The sequence below is a fragment of the Triticum dicoccoides genome, chromosome 3A, assembly GCF_002162155.2.
Source record: "Triticum dicoccoides isolate Atlit2015 ecotype Zavitan chromosome 3A, WEW_v2.0, whole genome shotgun sequence".
NCBI classification, from domain to species: domain Eukaryota; kingdom Viridiplantae; phylum Streptophyta; class Magnoliopsida; order Poales; family Poaceae; genus Triticum; species Triticum dicoccoides.
In genome coordinates, this window is record NC_041384.1 from 23,997,419 (window position 1) to 24,003,530 (window position 6,112).

Here is a 6,112-nt window from a genome sequence, read left to right on the forward strand (position 1 = left end):
CTCAAGGCTGGTCTAGAGCAGGTGGGTGCCAACATGGAGTTGGATATATCTCAGCAAGGGCTGTTGTAAGCTTCCCTTTTCTCATCCCACATTTTGCCATTAGCTCAATTAGCAAAATGGAAAATGGATCATTTGTCAGTACCGTCAGTTTTCTCCTATGATGATCAAAACTAATTGATGAAACATCATTTTATTGAATCTAAGACAAGAACATGCCCTACTAAATAAAGATATAGTAGCTCATTTTAACTTTAGAATTACTAAAACAGAGGTAATGTTAACCATCACATTGGATGTGCATAAGGAACATAAAATCATAATCATTTGGACTCACGGTGTTCCGTTCAAGTTATCGGTGGGGAGTTGAATTACCACAATACAAAATATGATGTGTGATGTAATGATAAAGCAAATTCAGCTCAGGTAGAATAATTATCAGTTAAATTCTTGCATTTTGGTAGGATGTATTGATCAATCAATTTGTTTCATTTTATAATAATCATGAAGATGATTGAATTTAAATGGCAATTGCTTTCGCCTAACATGTAATGGAACTTCTAAGAAGGGAGACTTGCATCTGTCTTATAGGGACGAGACGGGAGAAATAGAGAAGGACAGGCGATTTCAGCAGGAGGAGCAGGAGACCTTGCGCGTGGACATCCTCCCACTTCATCTGAAGTTTTAGTCGCTCTTGGGAGATTTATTCCAATCAGATCCCGTATCCGCTGAAACTGAAGGTATTCCGGCTAACATGCTGTAGATTCAGGGTACTGTGTGGGATCTCCAATAAAGAGTTTCACTGGTTATCACCGTTTTACCACTGAAAATTTAGCTTGTCTTACTGGTTATCATCCTTCTCTAAAACTTTGTTGGCTTGATTTGTGACCAACTACCATTTATATTTTGCTGATTAGGTTGATTTCTTAGGATGTACATGAGCGACATACCACATGATTTGCATATTGTACAGCTGTTGGGAGGATTACATTACATATCAGTTTTCTTAAATTTGTAGAGTTGTACTAATAACAGTTTCATCGTTACGATCTTTATTTTTACCTTAAGATTAGTACCACTACCAACTAAAAAGACATCAGCTCCAGTTGTAGTCAGAGATAGGACTGGAGTTGGCTAAATTTTGAGAGGTTATGTTTTGTAAGCAGCACCCTGGATGCTTTGAGCTTCTGTTTTGTTTATTGGGGCTGTGTCTCCTTATTGCTGGTTGTGTTAGTCTCCATATTCACATATGTTTCTTCAACCGGGCAACACAGTTTACTTTTCTTGTACTGAGCATGATGAGCTTTCAACTTAAGATGGGTCTGAATGGCCTTTCCTCCAAATAAAATGTTGGCATTAGCACACTAGGACCAGCAAGTAAGAGTACCCGTGCAACTCTGTGTTACTCTGTTACAGCTCACTTTTGTTACCGACAACACAGATTCATATTGATGGGTTGGTTAACTGCGATTGGGCAATCGAGGCCAGTGAATTGGATTCTATAGTCGATGGGCGATCGAGGCCAGTGAGTTGGATGAATGTTTGTTACTCATGATATTTTTAATTTAGTTAACCTCTTGAATAAATATTCTTGAAATTTCACTTCTAAAGTTGTGCCACTGCTTGTGCTGAGCCAGATCATCAATGGTACAGTCAAAGTTGAACATGAAAACAAGGCACTCTACCAGTGTGCGTGCATGACCCAATAGCATGTGTTTAATATTAGGCACTATGACGTGAAATAGTAGCACCTTCCTCCATTTATGCCAGTATTTGATATACTTACCAAAGTTTAAGGGGGGCAACCTTAAGAAGACATCCCAGTTTGTGTGAGATTTCTTACGCATATATTAGACACAGAAGATGTATCTGATTTTCCTTAGGTTGCATTCCAACACATCAGTTTCTGCTCTTGGTTCTTTTACCATAAAATTTGTAAGGCCCCTTATGTTTGATTTATTGTATGAATCATTTGAGACATGCCCTGCATGCATGATTACTCACTATATTTATGTTCATCTGATATTATGTTCCTGAATCATTTACATCATTTATGAGTTGATGTTAAAAGCGCATATTGTTGTGCATCGATTTTTTTTCATGCCTTGTTCTATTTTTCAGAATTTATAGAATTCAAATTTAAAATTTATACTCACATGAATTTTATCTGTATTGGTGGAGGTAATCATTCAGGGTGCAGAATAAGTTATTCTTCACCCGAGGTAATCTTATAATCATTTCATAATTAAATTATGTTTGGAATTCAAATAGTTACACTCCTATTGATTCACTACGTAAAATTTGACATAAAAATAAAATAAAAATATAGGTCATAAGACAAGAAAATTTGCAGTTTATGTGTATTTTAGACTATGTTTTTATGTTTATAATTTTACATAACATAAAATATTTTTTACGGCGATTATATATTTTTTTACGGTCCCTTTTTGCGTCGGAAATAAGACAAAACTTACGGAACGTAAAATTACGATGCATTGATGGTAAAATAGAGGGGGGGTGAAGAATAACTATTCCTCATCTAGGATGACGAATAGCGCGACCCTATATAGAAGAATAATTATTTTTATACACCTCTTCTGATTGTGTAAAACTCAATGAGTCTTTAGTCCGAACCATCATAGTTATGTAGTGACTTGTCAATCAACATTTTGAAAAGCGTCATCGAAGTCATCCCAATTTTAATAAATGTAGGCTCGCCTGTAAATCACTTGTTTGGTAATTATTCTTCAAAAATAACTTGTTACGGCATGTGATATTTTTCACTATATTAATAAATATGTGACATTTCTCTCATAGAAAACAACTGTTTTTTCCTATAGAAAAAGCAAGCAGTTGCTCCTTTTCTTCTTATTTAAGAAAGCAAGTCACACAACGAACGGCACAACACTCAGACTCAAAAATTATTCCCCGACCCGCTTTCCATGCTACGGCGTCTCCGCCGCCATCTCTCCCTGCCACGGCTTCTCACTACCGCATTCCCTTGACACACGACACTCAGTCCGCACCTCCCTGTCATCGTCGTCTCCCCTCAACAATGTTTGAGGCCAATTCCCGGTACCAAGGAGTGCACACCGTCGTAACCAACTACTTGAAGGCCTAGAATCGGAGCAACGTTGACTCCTTTAAGCAGAGGTAGCTCGGAGTAGATGTAGGGCCGACGATGATATCGATCCATACGTGCCTGCACTGTTGTGTTTATTCCCGGGATCTCACGGTGTTATTCGTCCAATGTGTTGTCCATCAATATCGCTGTGGTGACTAACTTAGTTATTCATCCGATGTGTTGTCTTTTTTACGTATGTAAGTTATGTTGAGGTTGTGTTGGCACTGTGGCAATAGAATAAGTCCTACAACCTCCTCCATGTTTTCAATAGTGTTCACTCTAACAACAATGGTAGGCTGGTGTGAGCATGGTGTTAACAATATCAAAAGAGGCATAGTGCTAGCATGAAACATCTACTGGTCACACATTTAAATACATATGTTTCAAAAATTAATTTACTTCAAATTTTAAAAGCGCTCATCGGACATTTAAAATTAGTTCATACAGTGTAAAAAATGTGTTTGCACAATTTTATAACATGTTCGTAACATTCAGATATGTTCGTGACATTTAAACCATGTTCACATTTTTCAAATTAATGTTTATTACATTTTTAAAAAAAATATACAATGTCAAAAACAAATGTTCGCGTAATCTTCAAACATGTTTCATATTAATATAATGTGCATGCCATTTTACAAAAAAGTTCACATGTCTCAAAAATATGTTCGTGACATTTAAAAATATATTTATAAAATATAAAAATATTTACTTAATTTAAGAAAATGGTTCGTATCATTGAAAAAAATGTACGTGGCATTTCGAAAATGTTTTTACCACTTAATATGTTTTTTCACGTTTAAATTAAATTCATGGCATTTATGAAAAATGATTAATGTGTGTGAAAAAAATTGATGCGCATTTGATAAATGTTCAACATGTATTTCAGAAAAATGTTCAGTGTGTATCTGAAAACGCTCAATCTGTATACAGAAAATGGTCAACGTGTATATGAATAACGAAAAAGGAAAACAAACAGAAAAAATCAAAAAGGAAAAACCAATACAAAAAACACATAAAATCCGAGAAGAAGAAGAAACCACACGTAAAATCTAAAACAGGTCTGAATCAGCTCGGATAACCTTCTTCTCCATTCATTGTTCATTGTAGGCAAAAAAATAACCTTTGTTTTTTTCTTTTCAAAAAATATATTCTTTGATGATCAATCTGGCTTCTGATGACGGATCTTTTTTTTGGTATAGCACATTGCTTTGGGCATCATCCGTTAGCAGAAGCTGGCTCCGATACTAGTGGATGGGCTCCGATACTAGTGGATGGAAAAAGGCGCGTCTTTGTCTCTCCGCAGCGAGATACACGGTAGCCCTGCCTCAAACGACCGTGTCGGTTTGTTATGCAAGTGTGTTTAGTTCGTTTATTTTTATTTTTTTATTTTGTCTATATCTTTGAATTATTCTAATAATACATATATTCCAAAATTTGATTTACTTCAAATTTGAAAAGGGCTCACCGCACATTTAGAAAATGTGTTTGCACAATTTTGTAAGATGTTGCTAACATTCAGAAAATATGTTCATGACATTTAAAAACAATGTTGACGTGTTTCAAAAATAAAGTTTGTTACATTTTTCTACAGAATATATAATGTCAAAAAAATGTGCGCATAATCTTTTAACATGTTTCATATCATGCAAAAATAATGTTCATGACATCGTACAAAAATGTGCACGTGTTCCAAAGTTATGTTTGTGAAATTTTAATAAAATGTTTATACACTGTGAAAAATATTCACATACTTTAAGAAACAGGTTTGTACCATTAAAAATGCATGTGGCATTTAGAAATGTTCTTAACACTTAGCAAGTTTGCACGTTTAAATAAAATGAAATATATGAAAAATGTTTGATGTTTGTTAAAATAAATTCAATGTGCATTTGACAAATGTTCAACGTGTGTCTGAAAAATTTCCAATCTTTATACAAAAAATGTTCAACGTGTATATGACTAATGAAAATAAAAAGAAAACAGAAAAAATAAAATAACAATACAAAAAACACATAGAAACAAAGAAGGAGAAAAAGATGTACGTGATATCTAAAACAGGTCTGAATCAGTTTGCATAACCTTCGCACAGCTCGACAACCTACAGTATTGGGCCCTGCTCATTAGCAGGCCACCAGAGGTGAGAGGGTACGTCTCGCAACAAGCAAGACATAGCCCTTGCAGATGGAAAATGCTATTCTTCACACGTACTTAAAGATAGTGGATTGGTAGAAATCATGCACCTTACCCTTTAGCTTTTCGTCACTTCATTCAGTCCATCTTGGAGCAGTATTGTTTGATTTGTTATGGTTTCCGACAAGGCGTGAGATTTCTGCAGGATTTCTTTGCTTTTATATCATTTATTTGCTTAAATTTGGGATTTTGTGAATTTTTAATTCTTGAAATTCAATAAATATGTTCTCAAAAAACATTCTGGTCGTGATTTTTTAAAATAAAATAATATTTAAAAGTCATGATTTTTTTTATAAATTCTTGAAAGAATTCCAAATTGGTGATTTTTTATGAAAATATACAAACATTTTAAAACTCCTTAACATATTCTTAAGTCCAGAATTTATTTTGAATTTTTTAATATATAGATGTTGCTTCTAAATTAAGGTGGTTCATCAATTTCTCCCTCCATTTCATCATATTTATTGTCCTAGCACACAACGGGGCCTCCTTTGAATTTTGAATTTTTAATAGTTCACTATATTTCAATTTTGAGTTTACTATATTCAAATATTTGGTTCACATTAGTTCTAGTTCATAGTGATAACAACATATTTAATAACTATATTCACATTTTATTTATTATAGATAGTTGTATTCATTATAATAAGATTATTTATTTCCTTTGAGGACCATATAGAATACCAGATAAAAAACAACCTAGAAAACAAAAAAGGGAAACAGAAAAAATAGAGAAGATAATGAAAATCAGAAGCAAACTAAGATAATCTAGAAACCAAACCAACACAAGCAAAATTT